A 22,121-nucleotide genomic window follows, 5' to 3' on the forward strand; every position below is an offset into this window, starting at 1 on the left:
ACACAAAAAGGACAAAATGTGTGTGTGTGTAGCTGGCGAGGTCACTTTGTAAAGAAATACTACGCGCATGCGCACGTAAGCATTCACGTCAACATGTCCGCCATATTGATGAGGGAAAGACCGCGCTGTAAACAAATACAAGTAAACGGAGGAGTTGTGGTTTTTCTGGATAATAATTTACATGATTTACCGGAGATGATAACGGCATCGTCTTCAAAAACTTGCCCTTTGAAACCCGTTTTCCAAAGTTTTCAGGCCCCGAAACGCCGTCGTCATGGAAACGAACAGCCAAACCGCATCAAAAGTTTTCGGTTTTTATTTGAAAACGTTGTGGTGTAAACGGCCCCTTAACAACTACAGCAAAATGCTGCTTTCATTGCTGAAGTCTTTCTGTAAACAAATAGAAATGAAATAGAATTTTTATGATTCACACTATATTACACTCCATTCTTCTTCTCAAAGACAACTCTATTTTTGAAAATAATTAGTGTTTTTTTTATTTAAAAAAAATCAATTTCATGATGCAGCTTATTATTAGAGCTGCAACTAACGATTATTTTCACAATCAATTAATTGGTTGATTATTTTTTTTCGATTAATGTGATGGGGCGGGGCAAACTTTCAGTGCCTTTTTTTGTTTATTTAAAATAAAATCCACAAACTGAGTGTTACAAATATAAATTCAGACTAAAACTTTACACAACTGTTAGTCCAAAACAGAAAAGAACCCAAAACACACACACACACACACACACACACACACACACACACACACACACATATATAATTATTATTATTAATTTAGGACTGTAGTTTAATTCGGTGCTTTTTGTGCATCCATAAAAAATAATGCATAAGTACTTATATATAATATAAATGTAAACTAACTAAATAAGTTAAATATATAAAAACATTTATAAATAGAGTTAGATAGATAGCATTATTTTTTATGGATGCACAAAAAGCACAGAATTAAACTCACTTTCACTGCACCTTGTGGTTTCTGTTCCTCATTGTCTTTAGACATGATTTTACTTTTGATCATAATGTTTGAATTAGACATTACAGATCTTACTCGCGCTACACTCTGTATCAGCGCGTCTACACCTCGCGTGATCAGCAACGTGGCCTCGTTACTAACACATCACTTCCGACAGAATTTACACTGCAAGCGTGCAGATACAGCATATAATGACAAACTTAAATTAAACTAAACCTTTTGAGCAGCTTGCGACCGCATCACTGTCATGCTTCCGTGCTCCACAAACTCCACTTTATAAAGTTTATAAACCTTCTCGGCAGTGTTTAATCCCTGACTTAGAGGTCACACACTTTCTTCCTCAGTCACGTGATGATTTCTCCTCCGTCTGATGAGGACTGAGGTCATGTTGGGAATAAAAGATAACGCTGACAGAAACAGTAAACTGAAGAAAGTCAGTGTCGGTGACTCTGAGGCTAAAGCATAGCAGATAGGCGATAGCAGAGTAATGCCGGTACACCGGCCTTACGGGGAAAACGTTTACACTGTAATTCCTCTATATCGGCCTTACGGGGATTTGGCATAGACGACCAAGTCGGTCCATCGTCCTTACGGGAATAGATCAAAGACGGGCAAGCCGGTTTTTCGGCCATACGGGGTAAGAGGGTTAAACCTTCTACATAAGCACCATTTCTGGCCTCTGTGAGTCCCAGGTGATGATCTCCTTTTATTTTCAGATTCTTACTGAGGTGCTGTTTTCCACATGCAGTGCTTGACTGTGTTGGAGACCACCAAGAAAGACTTCCTGGCTGTCATGTGGAACCTAAGTGGGCTGGAATATGTTGTCCTCCATCAGCTGACCTAGCCAGAATGCTTGTCATATTTTTATGTATTGATTTAATTTCTGTTAGACAGCCTCATGATTTACCAAACATGTTTTTCTTTTTTAGGTCAAAAGGGTTTCTGGCCATGGTGCTTGTGCTGCAGTGATCTTGTTCTCCATCACACTCCAACACAGGTAGCCACCTTCACCCTCTCCCAAGAGGTGATGGTACGATTCTGAATAAACACTCCTATTATTATAAATAAAGTGTAACTGTGTCTTGTAGTCCACCCACCAACCTTTTTCTGTTCAGTGGTTTGACTTGTGCTACACAGAGGTGAGTCCTGTTATGCTGCAAGAAGTGTAAGTATGATGGGGTTGACGAGTGGGGGGAGAGGTTCTTCCTGTGCAAGGTGCTGCTCTCACTTCTTTCAGCATAGCTCATGGTCTCAGAACAGGTTTAGTTCATTGTTGCTGGTGTTGTGTAGAGGATGTTATATTGTGAAAGTCACAACGTGTTTTAGAAAAAAAAATTTCTGGTGCACATCCTGAGATAAAACAATGGCATTGACGTGTTTTAAGATCCGTCCATGCAAGTAGCTTTCAGTTAAAACAGCTCAAACATACATTTTAGTCTGGGACTAGGCTTAAGCCTTGTCTGTGAAACCAGGGGAAAAAAGAAGGGTGTGCTTTATTATGCTCTCTGCAGAATATGACCCACACCTATAACTATAAAAAGCAGGTAGAATTGCAGTTAGCATGAAACCTCAAATGTGTAGCTGGGCTGGAAATTTATTTTTGTATGCATGTATAATTTTTTTTTCTATTACAGATGGACCAGCAAACGGATTTAAAGGCTGTTGTGAATGATGGGTTACAGAAATGTCTTCCTGTGTTTATTATTATTATTTGAAGTTATATATTCTGATTTGTAAGCAAGATTTTGAAGTCTTCTTTGCTAATCATTTTAGAGCATTATTAAAAAGTCCATGTACACAATGTTTATTCCGAGTGCCTTTTTGATGTATTTTATTATCCTGCACAAAGCAAAAACACAATTTGCATGTAGATTCCCCTCGTAAATATTAACATAGTAAGAGCAAATGGACAAGTGAAACTAATCAATATAAAATCTCTAAAGAAGGGCATGATGGTACTGATTTTCTCTTTACACACATGGTATGCACGTACTTGGAGTAAATTTTAATAAACAGAATATGGGTTCTATTCAGTACTGGACAAATGATTCAGTGCAGATCAAATGTGAACAAATGAGCCATGAATGTATGTGTGTTCTATATAATATCATTTTTAAGTGGATTTTTAAATGACATTAAAACCCCAGCCAGGCTGCATTACAGGGTCTATTTAAACTTCTCACATCACTGTCCCATCTAGTGCCTATTAATGCTGTTCAACTCTGATGGTTTCACCTGGAATATTCTGTGTTCATTCATTCCGTACAAAGACAAATATCACAAATTCAGTTGCTGTCTCTTAAGTATTTAAGTATTATGGTTGAGAGAATAAAGAAAAATCTCAAACATTTAGCAATGTTTTAAATGAAAAGTTTAAGGTTGTGAATTACACATCTAAAATTACTCCTTTTTTATCTCCCAAAACCATGTGGAATAATGTGTTATGATACCTGATAAGACCAAAATTTAACTTTTTAGCTATAACCAAAAAACATGTTTGGCAAAAAAAAAAAGAAACCCAGCAGAACACCAAAAGAGCACCATCCCCACAGGGAAGCATTGAGCTTTGGAGCGGTTTTTCTTCAGCTGGACCTGGGCTTTAATCAGGATGGAGGGAATAATGAATAACTCCAAATACCAGTCAATTTTGGTTATTTATAACCAAATTTATTTATAATTTTGGTTACCATTAAGACTTCTGCTACAACACTTAAGATGAAGAGGAATTTCACCTTTCAGCATGATAACGACCCGAAGCAAACCTCCAGATCAACAAACAAATGGCTTCACCAAAACAAGTTCAAGCTTTTGGAATGGCCCAGCCAGAGTCCAGACCTAAATCCAATCATAAATCTGTGGGGTGGCCTGGAGAGGGCTGTGCACAGGAGATGTCCAGCCAATCTGATAGAGTTAGAATGCTTTTGCAAGGAAGAATGGCAAAATATTGCTAAGTCAAGACACTCCAAACTGATCTACTCTTATCCAAAAAGATGAAATGCTGTGATAAAATTCTTCTTTTGGACGGAAGGGTGTTAAATGTCCTAAACACTACAAAATTTGACTGTAAGTAGAAGTTAATTTTATTATCAGACTCAGATATCCATGTTAATATTTTTAATACTGCTCATTAGTGTTAAATGACTTGAAAGAGTCAAAACATGGGATGGTCATGGCAGGATCTTGATTTTGTGGTCAGTAAACCGTTTTTGTGTTGATTTTGATGTATGTTTTGGATCACTGTCCTGCTGGAAGATCCAACCACGGCACATTTTAATCTTTCTGGCAGAGGCAGTCAGGTTTTTATTTAATATCTGTTGATATTTGATAGAGTCCATGATGCCATGTATCCTAACAATATGTCCAGGTCCTCTGGCAGAAAAACAGCCCCAAAACATTAAAGATCCACCTCCATATTTAACCGTGGGCATGAGGTACTTTTCCATATGGCTACCTCTCTGTGTGCTCCAAAACCACCTTTGGTGTTTATTACCAAAAAGCTCTATTTTGGTTTCATCTGACCATAGAACCCGATCCCATTTGAAGTTCCAGTAGTGTCTGGCAAACTGAAGACGCTCGAGTTTGTTTTTGGATGAGAGTAGAGGCTTTTTTCTTGAAACCCTTCCAAACAACTTGTGGTGATGTAGGTGACTTCAGATTGTAGTTTTGGAGACTTTCTGACCCCAAGACGCAACTAACTTCTGCAGTTCTCCAGCTGTGATCCTTGGAGATTTTTGTCCACTCGAACCGTCCTCTTCAGTGTGTTGAGACGATATAGACACACGTCCAATTCCAGGTTGATTCATAACATTTCCAGTAGACTGGAACTTCTTAATTATTGCCCTGATGGTGGAAATGAGCCTTTTCAATGCTTGTGCTATTTTCTTATAGACACTTCCCATTTTGTGAAGCTCAACAACCTTTTGCTGCACATCACAGCTACAGTGGTGCTTGAAAGTTTGTGAACCCTTTAGAATTTTCTATATTTCTGCATAAATATACACAAGATTTTCAGACAAGTAATAAAACTACACAAAGAGAACCCATTTAAACAAATGAGACAAATATTATACTTGGTCATTTATTTATTGCAGAAAAGGATCCAGTATTACATGTCTGTGAGTGGCAAAAGTATGTGAATCTTTGCAGATGGGCAGCAATGTTCTTTTTGGAGAACAGTTGCTTTCTCCTTGTAACATGCTCCCTGCCATGCACACCATTGTTGTTCAGTGTTCTCCTGAATGCTTACTCATGAACATTACAATTAGTCAATGTGAGTGTAATATTCTTGGAGGCAGCTCACATATGAGAGACACACTTGACTTGGTCTTTTATTATTTTTTCAGACTCTGAACACGTGAACAAGCAGCTGGTATCACACTGAGAACTCTGCTTCTCTATTGCAGACTCTGATGTAGTGTTGGACGTGTAACCTTAGAGCGCCCTCCACAGGTCAAACTAAACATAACACTTGCATTCACTACAATTCATCCCTCATATAACTAGTCCAAAATTAGATTAAATTTTCCATACCAGTAGTAGTACTTGTATCAGAATATCACAATTTTCTCAAACACATATCTACACATGAATTTCTTTTTTCTTTTTCCCCCCTTTTTTTTACATGAATATCTCACAGAACTGAGCTAGGGACTTTGGTTAGACTTCCTCCATCCCAGTGAGTTCCCGGGTGCATTCTTGTCCATTCTTGTGCAGTTGGGGAACTCACCACTACATGAATTATAATCTTTGAGATAGCTTGGAGATTTAGTACATGTAGACCTTCTCAACTCAGGTTTTTCCATCCCAAGGAAAGTTTCTGACATAGTCACTTCAGAAGTTCCTCCCAGTTTTTGTTTATGTGACTTTCCTCCGAGAATGAGGAACCTGAATCTTTTGTAGAATTCGCTGGAATGTCAGCATCTGGCAATGAAGTGTCTAACAACTCTGGTGCAGGTGCTACAGATGTTGCATTGTGCCTGTCTCTCACCTGATCAATATGTCAGTGCACTACTTGCCCACTTCCCAATGCTACTGTGCACCATACAGGACCAGTCTTTTTCTGAACTGTTCCTGGAATAAAAGTAGGTCCAGAGCTGAAGTTCCTAGTATACACTGGGTCACCCACCACGTGATATCTTTCCTTTGAATGTTGGTCATGGTACCATTTTTGTCTCAATTGCTTGTTACACACTTGACATTATAAATCAGTATGAATGAGACCCTGTGTAGACCACTTTCCTTCCACACAGCAGTTTAGCGGCTGATTTGCCAGTGGTCGACTGTGGCGTCGTTCGGTAACTGAACAGCACTCTGGCTAGCTTTTTCAATGGACTCTCAGCACTCTTTTTCATCAGGGTTTTGAGTGTTTGAATGGCCCTTTCAGCCAGACCACTGGAAGATGCATGGTAGGGTGCTGTGCTTGTGTTTGATTCCGTTTCTTTCCATAAACTCTTGGAATTAAGCACTGGTAAAAAAAAAAAAAAACAACAAAAAAAAAAAAACAAAGAAACTGCTATAGTCTGACATCACTACTTCTGGTATCCTGTGTTGGCTAAAGGTTTGTCTTAAGCACTGAATGGTAAATGTGGATGTAGACTTGTTTAACAGATAAGCCTCTATCCATTTTGAGAATGCCTCTACCACGATGAAGAACATTCTACCCATCCACGGTCCACCATAATCAATGTGAATCCTCCTCCACGGTTGCTCTGGCAACTCTCACGCATGTAGTGGCGCGTTTGCCGGAGCGTTTCTGTTTTCCTGACAGACTGCACACGATTTGACCAATGCTTCCAATGTGTGGCAACCACATATAGCTACGCACCAGGCCTTTCATCCTGGTAATTCCCAGATGGGTTTGGTGTAGATGTCTTAGAAGAGCCGCACGCTGCGGAGGTGGAATCACTACGCGAGTCCCCCATAACACAAAGCCTCCCTGTATGCAGAGTTCATCCTATTTCCTTACATATGACTGAAAAGCTGGGTCCTCCAACTTCTCGGGCCAAGCTCTTGGGACACATTCCCTCACTCTTGCCAAAACAGCATCTTTGTCTGTCCATTTCCTCACTTGTTCTGCTTTTACTAGAGGCACATCGTGTTCTTCCAGTAGAAGCACACTCTTCCTCAAGTGAAGTCTCCACTCCGTTTTTCCATCAATGGCAGCCTGCTCAACGCATCTGCATTTTGGTGCTCTTTTCCAGCCCTGTACACGACGGTGTTCTTGCATCCACACAGTGTGACTTTTCACCTCCTATATACAGTATCAAACAAAAGTGAGTGCACCCCTCACATTTTTGTAAATTTTTGATTATATCTTTTCATGTGACATCACTGAATAAATGACACTTTGCTACAATGTAAAGTAGTGAGTGTACAGCTTGTGTAACAGTGTAAATTTGCTGTCCCCTCAAAATAACTCAACACACAGCCATTAATGTCTAAACTGCTGGCAACAAAAGTGAATACACGCCTAAGTGAAAATGTTCAAATCGGGCCCAATTAGCCATTTTCCCTCCCCGGTGTCATGTGACTTGTTAGTGTATCAAGGTCTCAGGTGTGAATGGGGAGCAGGTGTGTTAAATTTGGTGTCATCGCTCTCACACTCCCTCATACTGGTCACTGGAAGTTCAACATGGCACCTCATGGCAAAGAACTCTCTGAGGATCTGAAAAAAAGAATTGTTGCTCTACATAAAGATGGCCTAGGCTATAAGAAGATTTCCAAGACCCTGACACTGAGCTGCAGCACGGTGGCCAAGACCATAAGCAGTTTAACAGGACAGGTTCCACTCAGAACAGGCCTCGCCATGGTTCACCAAAGAAGTTGAGTGCACGTGCTCAGCATCATATCCAGAGATTGTCTTTGGGAAGTAGACGTATGAGTGCTGCCAGCATTGCTGCAGAGGTTGAAGGGGTGGGGGGTCAGCCTGTCAGTGCTCAGACCTTACGCCGCACACTGCATCAAATTGGTCTGCATGGCTGTCGTCCCAGCAGGAAGCCTCTTCTAAAGATGATGCACAAGAAAGCTCGCAAACAGTTTGCTGTAGACAAGCAGACTAAGGACATGGATTACTGGAACCATGTCCTGTGGCCTGATGAGACCAAGATAAACTTATTTGTTTCAGATGGTGTCAAATGTGTGTGGCGGCAACCAGGTGCGGAGTACAAAGACAAATGTGTCTTGCTTAGTCAAGCATGGTGGTGGAAGTGTCATGGTCTGGGGCTGCATGAGTGCTGCCGGTACTGGGGAGCTACAGTTCATTGAGGGAACCATGAATGCCAATATGTACTGTGACATACTGAAGCAGAGCATGATCAGTATGCAGTATTCCAGCATGATAACGACCCCAAACACACCTCCAAGACGACCACTGCCTTGCTAAAGAAGCTGAGGGTGAAGGTGATGGACTGGCCAAGCATGTCTCCAGACCTAAACCCTATTGAGCATCTGTGGGGCATCCTCAAATGGAAGGTGGAGGAGCAGAAGGTCTCTAACATCCACCAGCTCTGTGATGTCGTCATGGAGGAGTGGAAGAGGACTCCAGTGACAACCTGTGAAGCTCTGGTGAACTCCATGCACAAGAGGGTTAAGGCAGTGCTGGAAAATAATGGTGGCCACACAAAATATTGACACTTTGGGCCCAATTTGGACATTTTCACTTAGGGGTGTACTCACTTTTGTCGCCAGCGGTTTAGACATTAATAGCTGTGTGTTGAGTTATTTTGAGGGGACAGCAAATTTACACTGTTACACAAGCTGTACACTCACTACTTTACATTGTAGCAAAGTGTCAATTCTTCAGTGTTGTCACATGAAAAGATATAATCAAATATTTACAAAAATGTGAGGGGTGTACTCACTTTTGTGAGATACTGTATATCACCATATACTTCTACAGTATATACACACACGCACAAGACTAATTATTGACATCCTGATATAGTGAAAAGATTGCATCTTGCAAAATAATAATAATAAAAAAAAACTTGCAGTTTTATAAGCTCCAAGATTAAGATACAAGCTGTAAAGATGACCTTTATTTCAGGAAATTCATTAATGGATCTATAGAAAGCTCAGATTATGAAAGACAGTCAGACATTGCAGAAGTCGCCCTGTAACTTATACATTAGGACTTCTAGCTTAAGATTTTATCAAGTGAGGGATTTCTGTTTATTACATGCAAAATGCTTTATTTTGGAATTGTATTATATTTTAGAATTTTATTACACATTATAACTTGTATTTAAGGACATTCATTGTCCGCTCTGACTCTAAATAAGTGGTGTGTTAAAGGAAAGTGCACTTGTTTGGTGAAGGTACTGTAAAGGTATGTTTGTCTTACAGTTGATATTAGACTAGTCTTAATATCTGTCGCAAAACAAATAAATGCTGTGTGCTGTCACGTATCGTGACGGAGCGGAGATAGGACGGATGCAATTGCAGTATGAACAGGTTTTATTTAGGAGAGAGACAGGCAGATAAATCCAAAACGTGATCCAAAACATGCAAGAGGTCAGGCGATCGGCAAACAGGCATACATGGGGCAAGGCAAGATTCAAGGTCGTGGTCACGGAAAACAGGATCGAGACACAAAACATGAAACTAACAAGGACTATGAACTGGGAGCGGAGAAAAAAGCGTGAACTAACTCTAAACATGGACCGTGACTATGACTACTAAACGAACTAATCTAACTCTACGATGCTATAGCTTATCTATTCTAATATTCCGCGTTGTGTGCTGGGAGGCGCGCCGTATATAAGCGGACATGATCAGTGTCGTAAATGCTCACAGCTGAGGGCGATTCAGACACACGTGAAAATCCCAGCCAATGACAGAACAGGGAGGAGACATGACAGAAACATAAACACACGTGTCCAAATGTCACTACTGTCAACAACGGAAAAGCAGGTGCTCGCGCATTCGCGCTTAGAGCACGCTGCTTCAAGGTGAAATCGTGACATGTGCTAACCCAATAAAATAAAAAAGCCTTTCTTAGCCTTTTTTTCTCCTTCAATTTCTCCTCTGTTCACGTCTACATATTTCTTACTTAGGTTTTCTAATTCTGGAGTCACAATACCTGACTAGTCCACAGCTCTTGGCTTCATCGGAGCACATTTTCCTTGCAGTAAGCGCGAACTCATTCACCAAGCTGAAAGAGAAAAGAACACATTGCAGAAAACTATTCAGTTCGATTTTTACTTGACTTCGGAGTCCGGCGTTCTTACCTACGACTGCCAATCACTTTAGGGAGAAGCTACAGCGTTCCCACATCTGCTGCCAGGCCAATGTCGACCTCCTGAATAACACGTAGCAGCAATTCAATATTCAAAAACTATTTATATAAATAAATGCAGCAGGGCCTGAAAGTCTGAATTCAGTTCCGAGAGCTGTTTTTATGTTAGCAGTTAAGTGCCCCCTTGTGGTCAACTCAATGCAAAACGTCGACAGAATAGTCTCAATCGTTTTTGCTTTTGTGCTGCTTCGGATTTGGAGATATTAGAAGAATGTTCAAAGGTCATTCTGGGGTCACTCAGCCCCCCCCCCCCCACATGCTCCAAATTCACCCCAAATAGTCTCAATCGTTTGTGCTTCGTTTGTGCTTCGTTTGTGCCAACTGTCTTTTTTTTAACAATACAGTTGTAGTAACACAGTAAAATCCAAACGACAAATCACATTAAATAGTCGCATTCACTTAATTGTTACCTATCCACTGTGTGTTTTCAACTTTTAAGGGACACAGCGGATCACAGGATGTGTGAAATGTAACATGTATGGAACAATGCAACAATGTAATGGAACTCCAAGGTAAGTGGTCTTACTTGTTAGTGTATACGTTATGAGAAAAACAGTCGTACTATTAACATTGTCATAAATCAATACACGCACCATAATCTGTTTGCTGTAGCTCTGTTTATACATATATAGGCTGTGTGTGTGATATATTGTATTTTCTCATTTGTAAGTCGCTTTGGAGAAAAGCGTCTGCTAAATGAAATTTATACGGAAACTTAAGGACTTAAATGACTCAAATTAAGATTTAAGCCAAAATGATTTTACTTGTGAAATTGAATTACTGTGAACTATCAAACAGACTTTGACGCAAATAATGGACCTTTAAAAACTTAAACTTTAAGACACTTAGAAAAAAAATACTTGAATTTGTGAAAGTAAATGTAAACAATGCAATCAGTCTTTTGTGTATAACACAGCATGTGGGCATATTTTGTTTTTTTCTGACATTCCCGTCACTCCACTTCTCAGGTCATCATACATCTCCCAGACACATCGAGACCTCCTGCAGTAGGCCACATAATGTCCAAGAGCATCCTGGCTTAAGCCTCCTCTGAAAGCAATGACTGGCCTTAAAGTAAATCTCTCTCCTTGGAGCATCAGATTGGAGGGAAATTCACACAAAGAAAATCCTTCCCAGGTCAGTGACAATCATTTGCATATTGCCCTCAATGAAGGACAGATGTCGAGCAATGAATCGATCCACCTGAACAGGCAAGTTTTCATGCTTGAAGAGCCCACGTTTGATGTTTTTGAACTCTGCTTAAACATTGGCTGAACTTGCGGTGATGTTGGTGCTTCGGAAGTGAGGGATCATTACCCCTGTCCAGAGTGGTAAGTAACTTGCAAGCCAGATTATATTGGGAATAATCTCAGGGAGGAAGTGCATATCATCATATCAGTTTTTTCTGTTCAGTAAACATTGACAATCTTAGCTCTCTTGAATGTTTTACCATTATGATTGAAGTTAACTAATAATATTGTAACTGACAGTGTTAAAACATTGTACTTACACTGGCCGGAATTTTGACTTAGTAACTGTGTCGACCTTTCCTGCACTAACTTAACACTAATTTCCACAAGAGCATCTTGAACAGAAGTGTCACTTACACCTAGTGGTGGCAGTGAAGTGTAACATATGATTCTCCTTGTAAATAAATGAAAAGTTCAATCATGAGAGACCAGTGAATGAAGTAAAGAGAATTGTTTATTGAACAAATATGATTTGTCTTGAAAAAGTCTTCGGCAGTTCGACTCTAAAAGTGTGCTCACACCGAGAAAATTTGCACCTATAATTCAATGTCTAATATTTTAAAAACGGAAGCAGCACAAACGATTGAGACTATTTAGGGTGAATTTGGAGCATGTGGGGGGGCTGAGTGAGCCAGTTGTAGTTGAGGTGTATCAGTTGAGGTGTATCAGTATGAAGCAGGCAGTGACGGAGCACTGATTCACTCTCGGAGCTCGGTTCACTAATGACTGAATCACCGAGGAACCGACCAAAGATAACTCACACCTGCATGGAGAAGAAGAAGAAAAAGAGGAGGAGAAGTGAGAAATAACATTTCAGAACTTTTTATTCACTTCTATGGTTAAATATTAATGTGAACATTATACAAATATGCTAGCGGTGCTAGCTTTTGAGGAGGCAGTCCAGTCCATGCATGCGCAGTGTAATTAAGGAGCAAGCTAATCGAAATGAGATTAGCAAATAGGTCGATGTTATTTTTGATTCTATTTAAAACGATGAATTCACTCTGTCAATAACTGCCCAGTCTGAGAATATTGCATGATTTACTTTTATAACTGGATGTGGCAGAACGACATTTAGCTTCACTGGCTAATTAGAGCTCCTTTACTAGTTTAATGGCTGATTCATCCGGCTTCGCGCATGCGCAGTGTGGGTTTAGGCGCTGTAGTCTTCTTCTTCTTTATGTTTTAATGGCGGTTGGCAAACCAGCTAAAGGTGCATTACCACCACCTACTGGACTGGAGTGTGGGCAGTAGATTGGCAGAAAAAAAATTAATAAAATGGAAAAAAAAATAATAATAATACCAAAACAATACTAAACAAATAAAAGAAAATAAAGAGATAACTATATACTAGATATTCCTACTAGATTACTAAAGTCTCTCACTTATCCCAGTATTTTTTAGATAGTTTATTAGGGAGTGGTGCATTTTCCCAGATATTTTCCCCAGCAAGTTCTCTAGTGTCATCAGTGCTCAGTCTATTACAGGGATTATAAAAGTTGACTATTATACTGTCTTTTCCTGTATATATTCTGACTACCACAGATTCATGTTCTTTCCCTTCATTGATTAGGTTATATTTCACATCATTTCTTACAAAAGTTGCTACCCCTCCACCTTTACCCGTTTCCCTATCGTTTCTGATTGTAGTGTATCCATAAATCGCAAAGTCTAACTGTGGTTTTAATCACGTCTCTTGCACACATATTACATGAGGTTTATCTAACAGATCAGTCACAAACTTTTTGAACTTTTGTCCATTAGCTATAAGACTCCTGGCATTCCACTGCAATATAACTAGGATCATGAAGAGTCACCAGTCCATGACTGAGAATTAGAGATTCCTGCATTTAACATTTCTTCCACTCCTTCACAGCTGAGTCCTTTAATACCAAGGTAGCTACACGGAAAAACTCCTTTATCTCCGGACAGAGCTCTCGAAATCGTTGCAGGAATTTACCTCGACTAAGCCACCTCACGTCAGTGTGTAATAACAAGTCAGAGTGGTCGCAGTCAGCCTTCTCCAGATGCGCACGGAATAGCCGTCTTTGAAGAGATCTGGCGCAAATAGAACAGGCGATCTTCGTTGCCACATCCATTATGTCTTTCATGTTTAGCATTTTTGAGCATAACGCTTGTTACCTTTCTAAAATCCACACACTAGAACAGGGGTGCACACACTTTTTCAGCAGGCGAGCTACTTATCTAATGACTAAGTCAATTTGATCTACCTACTATAAAAATGCACTTGTGCATGCATAATGCACTTGTGTTTTCCAGCGGACAAGATGGTGGCGCACACAGTTGCTGCGGCTCACGGCTCTCCTTTCCAGTGCTCTTTTTTGTTGTTTTTGTATTATTTCTTTATTACTTGTTTGAGCATTATCGGTTCCACGAACATCCGCTATACAAGTCAGAACCTTATGGATATTGGGGACCAACACCGAATACCTATTTCGAGAATGTTTCATCACACGCACAACATCCCAGACGACATAGCAAGATTGCTGGGCTCTCCGTGGATTGTTGTCGGGTCCAGAAGGCGGCGCAGACGGAGGAGGGAGAGGAAGCAAAAGTGGGGATGCAGGTCCGGTATTATGCTAAGGCTAAGAAAACAACCACACAAGCCACCCTTACCGAGCCTGTTTCTCTCCAATGCCAGATCCCTTGTGAATAAAATCGACAATTTGGAATTACAACTAGCTGGAAATCGCTACGTTCGTGACTGCTGTGTTTTGATTATTACTGAAACCTGGCTTCATCCGAGGATACCCGATGCTAGCATGCAGCTAGCAGGTCGTACTATGCTTCGCTGGGACAGGACTGAGGACTCCGGTAAGAGCAGGGGGGGGGGCTCTGTATGTATGTGCATGAGAATTGGTGTAATAATGGAACAATGATAGATAAACATTGTTCCCCTGTCCTCGAGTACATGTCTTTAAGATGTCTGCCCTTTTTTCTACCGAGAGAGCTAACAGTAGTGATTATCACGGCTGTGTATATTCCACCCGACGCCAATATGAACACGGTGCTCTCTCTCCTGTTGAACACCATAAATGAACAGCAGCGGGCTTACCCCGACGGTGTTCACATAATTGCAGGAGACTTTAATAAGGCGAACTTGAAGACTGTACTCCCGAAATTCTATCAACATGTTAAGTGTTTTACTAGAGGGGCGAACACTCTGGATCATGTTTACTCCAATATTAAGCATGCGTATAGAGCCATACCTCTCCCCCACCTCGGCCAATCAGACCATCTCTCCCTCCTGCTCTCCCCTGCCTACACCCCCCTCAGACGCAGTGTCAAGACCACTATAAAGACTGTTACCACCTGGCCTGATGATGCATTCTGCAAACTACAGGACTGCTTCGAACAGACAGACTGGGATTTGTTTGAACATCAAGAGCTAGAAACATTAACAGGAACGGTACTGGACTATATCAAGTTCTGTATCGGAAATGTGACTGTGGGCAAAAACATTCGGGTTTTCCAAAACCAGAAACCATGGATGACCAAACAGGTCCGCACACTACTCAAAGCCAGCGACGCTGCCTTCAGGTCTGGTAATAGAGCTCTGTACAGAGCTGCCCGTGCCAACCTGAAAGGTGGTATTAAGGAAGCTAAGGCGGCCTATAAGAAGAGCATAGAGTCCCACCTGTCCAGCAAAAATAAACGGGAGGTGTGGCAGGGCATACAGAACATCACGAACTACAGAGGCCGTGAGGCGACAACAGGAGACCTGAGTGCGATGCTGGCAGAAGAGCTAAATTGCTTCTTTGCTTGCTTTGAAACATCACAACAACAGCACTCATCTGCTCCAGCCCCACCTCCACCCTCATCTGGCCCCCATACCAGTCCAGCCCTGCCTCCATCCCCTTCTGGTTCCTGCACCACTCTACTTACTGTGAGGGAACACGATGTTAGACGGATGTTTCTGGCAGTGAACCCCAGGAAGGCTGCTGGCCCAGACGGTGTACCTGGTAAGGTGCTCAGATCATGTGCCCACCAGCTTGCCCACATCTTTACCAGAATTTTCAATCTCTCCCTGGCCCAAGCAGTCATCCCGGCCTGCCTAAAATCAGCCATAATCATCCCAGTGCCAAAGAAGTCGCCCACCACTAGCCTGAATGATTATCGTCCTGTGGCCCTCACTCCAGTTATGAAGTGCTTTGAGAGATTAGTTCTTCAGCACATCAAGGACTACCTCCCCCCAGATTTCGATCCTTTTCAATTTGCTTATCGTGCAAACAGATCCACAGAGGATGCAATCGCCGTAGCTGTCCACTACGTGTTGAGACATCTAGAGCAGCAACAGAGCTACGTCCAGATGCTTTTTGTGGATTACAGTTTGGCTTTTAATACAATAATTCCGGACATTCTCATCACCAAATTGGTCACCCTTGGCCTCCCCCGCCTCACGTGTGCCTGGATAAAGGACTTTCTCACCAACCGGTCCCAGACAGTGAGACTCGGACCCCACCTCTCCTCCACTCGCACGTTGAGCACAGGTTCTCCACAGGGCTGCATCACATCACAGCGGTTATCAAGAAGGCTCAAATGCGGCTACACTTCCTGAGGGTTCTCAGGAAGTACAATCTGGACTCCAATCTGCTGCTGATCTTCTACCACTCGTCCATCGAGACCTGCTGACATACTGTATCACGGTGTGGTACGGTAGCTGCACCGCAGCAGACAGGGAGAGGCTTCAGAGAGTAGTAAGAGCAGCACAGAAGGTCATTGGCTGCCCTCTCCCCTCCCTGATGGATATTTACACTTCCCGTTGCCTCAGCAGAGGGAAAACCATCATTAAGGACAGTTCTCACCCTGGCTTTGATCTGTTCAATCTGTTGCCCTCAGGGAGACGTTACAGGTGCATCAAAACAAGGACTAGTAGATTTAAGAATAGTTTCTTCCCGAAAGCTATTACCATTATAAACACATACATGTACTGAGTTCACAGCATATGTATATAGTGTCTCAAAACTGTGCATTTCATAGTACCTCCCCCATCCACCCCAATATCTTGTTTATTTATCTTGTTTATTTATCTTGTTTATTTATGTTTATTTATCTGTTTATTCTTCTTGTTTATTGAATGTACGTTTGCACGGAACAAAAAAAGGAGTGGCTCTTAATTTCATTGTACATGTGTATAGTGACAATAAAAGGCATTCATTCATTCATTCGTTGGTGTATTATGCAGTGGTAATTGAGGAAGTCCGGAAAATCATCGTCCTCCCTGCACTTGGCAATAAATCCATTCAAGCGACCAACCATGGCGGGAGCTCCGTCTGTGGTGATAGACACCAATTTGCACAATGGGAGCTGGGTTTTCTCGATAAAGTTTTTGCAAGACTGAAATATGTCTTCTCCTCGTGTATGTTCTCTCATGGGCAGTACAGTTAACAGCTCCTCTTTCGCAGTCATATCGGTAAACACCATCCGAATAAAATGCACATCTGGGCTGTGTCACTCACGTCTGTAGACTCGTCCAACTGCAGTGAGAAACACTCGCATTCTGCGATGTCCTTCCAAAGTTGCTGGGTCAAATCCTCGGCCATGACTTCACTGCGCCGCGTAATTGTGGTTTTTGATAGCTGGAGAGCTTTGATCGAAAACAGTATTTCTGATTTGTTTTTAAAGTCTCGGAACAGCGAGTCAGCTGCTTCAACAAACGCCTCTTTTACCATCTCTCCATCTCGGAAGGACTTCTTGTTCTTAACGATGAGGTGACTCACCTGGAATGACGCTTCGGTGGCTGCCTTCGCTTTTGTAGTTAGCTGTGAGAAAAATGACTGCTGTCCCGGACAACTGGGATTTTAGTTCTTTCACCTTTCTCCTTCTCAGCTCGCTTTTTGGAGGAGAGTCGGTGTGGTAGTTTTTATGAAGGGTCCGAAAATGGCGCTCCACATTCCCTTTCTTAGGTATAGCGATGGTAGACTGGCAGATGAGGCAAACGCACTTCGAAAATGACATAGTGAAAAAAAAGTCCTCCTCCCACTCCATATGGAAATGGTAAGTTTTAGGCTTCTTACTTGGTCCAGCTTCTTTATTCATTTTTAAACCCTTTCTCAAGTTCAAAAGAAATAAATTGGAGGCTAACTGGGCAACTCGCAAGCTTGCTAGAGTTTTGCAGCACTTAGCGCCGTTGTATGTGCTTGTGCGGATATTACTGGCTGCCCTGTGTGTCAATCAAGTGACAAATTTTATAGCAAGGACGGATGATAGGCTGACGTGATTTTTTTTTAATGTCATGCGATCTACCCACACTACCTTTGCGATCGACCGGTAGATCACGATCGACGTATTGTGCACCCATGCTATAGATCATAGTTCGATTAACAGCACACGTCATTACATTCCCTGCGCCACGCCGTCCGACGTCCCTCCAGAATTTCACGTATCGACATACAGTTCGTCTTCATTATGGTACCGTATACAGTTTTGGGTGTTTTTATTAAAAAAATTTTCGAACGCTTCAAAAAAATTTTTGGATTGCACGGTGGCTTAGTGGTTAGCACGTTCGCCTCACACCTCCAGGGTCAGGGGTTCGATTCCCACCGTTGCCCTGTGTGTGCAGAGTTTGCATGTTCTCCCCGTGCTGCGGGGGTTTCCTCCGGGTACTCCGGTTTCCTCCCCAGTCCAAACACATGCATGGTAGGCTGATTGGCATGTCCAAAGCATCCGTAGTGTATGAATGGGTGTGTGTGTGTGTGTGTGTGTGTGTGTGTGATTGTGCCCTGTAATGGATTGGCACCCTGTCCAGGGTGTACCCCGCCTTGTGCCGGATGCTCCCTGGGATAGGCTCCAGGTTCCCCGTGACCCTGAAGAGGATAAGCAGTATAGAAGATGGATGGATGGACGAACGCTTCAAGGTTAATTATTTGTCATGCTATACGTGCAAATAGACGATGTACTGAGTGATTACGATTACAATAATTTACGGCTGCAACAACTAATCGATAATAATCAATTATGAAAATCGTCACTATCGATTAGTTGGTCTGCTGACGTCACGGGTGGCGTTTACGTATGACGTCGCTTTCATGAAAACACAGGTGCAAAACAGATAACCCGGCGGCAAAAAAAAGTGTGCGTCCCAAGTCATCTAAGGCATAGGAGCATTTTACATTAAATGCAGCGAAGAAGATGGTAACATGCATGTTCTTCAAAGTGGAGTTTGTGTGACGTGGGAGTACCACAGTGATGCACGAGCACATGAAACGAAAACACGTTGGTGTCACGGATGAAGGTGGAACATCAGCACGGTAAGCAAAAACCTGAGTATATCACATTATATGAAGATGTGAAATGGTATAGTCTAGTTTAATTCCATGCTATTGTGTAAAAAGCTTTGTTTACTAACTTCGGGACAGTCACACTAGATGTATTTTGTCTCGAGCATCAGGTTGTGCAGCATATTGATGGATTAAAATTGCGCTACCACAGAAACAGGTTAAATTAAACACGGTGTGAACAAAGTCAAGCAGTAAATCTAAAGGCAGGTGATAACAGCAGCAGTAAAAGATTTTTTAGTCACTGTAGCGGTTTTCATCGAATGCTTATGTGTTAGTATATAATTGTTCCTGTCCTTTTAAACAAGCCTGTTAGCTTGCTGCGTTTCTCTGTGTGTCTGCTACAGTTAACTTTGATCTGTATTTCAAATGCCATCTACTGCGGCTCTACTATGTTATATAAATTAACAGAATGAATTATATATTTGAGATATTTTTGGTTTATATTGTCACATCTGAAGTACAGCATGTCTGTGTAAAAGAAATTTAACAAAAATGGTTAAAACATGTATAATTATATATTATTTAGATTTCTTATATTAATCATGGTTGTCATCAGCAATTATCATTATAAACAATGAAAATATTAATTTACATATAAATTGCTTCTTGCATACTCAATTGCTATTTATTTATTTATTTATTTATTTATTTATTTATTTCAGAAAGAAACAGCTCTCCATGAGTGAATTTGTTCGGAGGAGAAATCCTCCATGCACTAAAACTAAATTTTTAGCTTTGTTTTTGATTATTTATATTTTGGGTATTATTTAAAGTTTTGCTGCTTAAAACTGGACAAACTGTAGACAAATGACCAACGTTTGAAAGGTTTAAATGTAAAAATTATATAAATAATAAACAAAATCTAATTGAAGAAAAAGTTTAGTTTTTTAAAAAAAAATCAGATTAATCAGAAAAAAATTATCGTCAGATTAATCAATTATCAAAATAATCGTTAGTTGCAGCCCTACAATAATTAAAGAACAATACATCATACTTTTTATGAGCCTGTGAATATAAACCTGCAATTCCCTTCAAGCCATCATTACTGTATGAGTTGATCTTATAGAAAATTAAAGCGCACCCATTATGGCTTTGAAACGTGCCTAATTTTGTTTTAAAGGTCTCGTACAATAGATTTATATGCATCCAAGGTAAAAAAAGGGTTTAATGTGCTCATAATTTAAATTGCAACATTACCTTTTTTCCCCCCAGTGTCAAAAACGACTCGTTAAATGATCCATTCTAAAAGATTCACTCTAAACTCCTCCTTTCAGAGAGCATACGCTGCTCTGATTGGTCAGGTGTCCCAGTCTGTTGTGATTGGTCTACTGCTGTCAGCGTGTCGAAAAGGAAACGCCCACTACCATAACGAGTTTCAGCTCTTGAGAATCGGTTCCTTCTTTTGTGGGTTAATAACTCTGTCGTACGCTTTGATTTTTGAAACTTATAAACATAATAGGTGCACTTTAAAATAAAAAAAGAATCAAGACTTATAAAAAGGTACATCTTACATACTGTACAAACCATATATTCAGCAGAACCTTTTTGTTTCAAAGTAACTGACAGGTGATGAACATTTAGCACATAGCTGGAGGGATATTAGTGATTATGGATCTTCAGGAAACAAACAGGATTTGAACTCGCAGCCGTTCAGGCCACATGCTTGGTCAAACTGCAGATTTGCAGTGTCAGTGTTGTAAAGACTATTGTTACTTGTTACTGGTACTCAGCTGTTGTCAGAAACACTAGACTGGCTCATGCTGGAGTCAAAATTGAAAGAGTAAAGGCTCACAGGGACAAAACCGTTTAATGTCCTTTTAACTGCACGGATATTTAATCTACAAGTTACCAGGCAACTTGACAACATTCTGCAAGGCAACCCAGTTTGAGGAAGGGCATTACTGTTTGCTCAAACCTTTTGTAGCGTTGAACTACATCATAATGACTAAACTGTAAGGAGAAGTGCAGAGAAGCAGAGCTCTAGCACATTTAATTGATGTCACGTCATGCAGAGCTGATGGAACAGTAACTTTGACATTTGAATGTTTCCCGCTCATGTTCACAAAGCTCCAGCCCAGGATCTATGGTTGCCCATAGAGTGTCTCTAAAATGATTGACAGGAGGCACATCCAAACACAAACAAGCTTTCCAGACCAGAAGTCCGTTTTTTTAAACAGGTTTTCTAAGTGACTTGATGCACTTTTGCTAAGGCCACAACTTAATCCATTATTTTTATCATGTTTTACATATCTCCCAGGTTATTTGTACAAGTGAAAAATAAATAAATAAATAAAACTATTGTACCTTTAAAGGAAGATGAACAATGCGCTCATTTTTTTACTTTACAGTCCCCACGAAACAACTTTGAGAGCTGTGATTTGATTCTGTATGACGACGTATTTCTTTTTGAAACAGGAAATAAGAGTGGTGGCATGTTGAAGTGTTACACAACAGCTAACAGTGTTTGGGATACGCCCAGCTCTGAAGAACATTGATGCTAATGAGCTGCTACTGTTGAGCAAGACCCGCCTCAAGACCCACACATTCCTACACATTCTAGAGAGCATTTAATTGGACGAACACAAGTCTAGTGCATGTTGAAGCATTAAAATTGTATCATTTTCCCCCAGAAGTGACTTTTTAAATTATTATTTTTTAACTATGGTATTGGAGGCCATAACAGATACAAAAACATCTCGAAACACCAGTTTTGATTTCAGGAGCAGCAATTTAAAGACTTTACCAGAACAATCCAGAAAATATATGAAAGATAAAAATATAAAGAGTTTATAGCCAAAATCAAAAAAGAATACAAACAAGTATACAATTAAATTCATTTGACCTGAAATGTGAACAGAACTTCCATCCAAGCCCTAAAACTAGATAAAGAGAACCCAATTAAACAAATGCATTATAGTTTTCACATTTATTCACTGAGCACAATTACCCAACATTAAACACCTTTGCTGAAAAAAGTATGTAAACTTTTGATTTCAGTAACCGGTGTGAGACCTTCGAGCAGCAATAACTTGAAGCAAACATTTCCGATGACTCAATCAATCCTGCACAATGGGTTTGAGGAATTTTGGCTCACTCCTCCTGCTTCAACTCAGTGATGCTAGCAGGCTTCTTTGCATGAACTGCTCTTTTTAGGTCCTTCCACAACATTTCTATTGGGTTAAGGTCTGACTTGGCCATTCCAAAATGTTCAATTTCTTCTGCTTTAACCATTTCTCTGTAGACGTACTTGTGTGCTTAAGGTCGTTGTCTCTGCT

This window comes from Ictalurus furcatus, unplaced genomic scaffold (genome assembly GCF_023375685.1).
Source record: "Ictalurus furcatus strain D&B unplaced genomic scaffold, Billie_1.0 scf5, whole genome shotgun sequence".
In the NCBI taxonomy this organism is placed as follows: domain Eukaryota; kingdom Metazoa; phylum Chordata; class Actinopteri; order Siluriformes; family Ictaluridae; genus Ictalurus; species Ictalurus furcatus.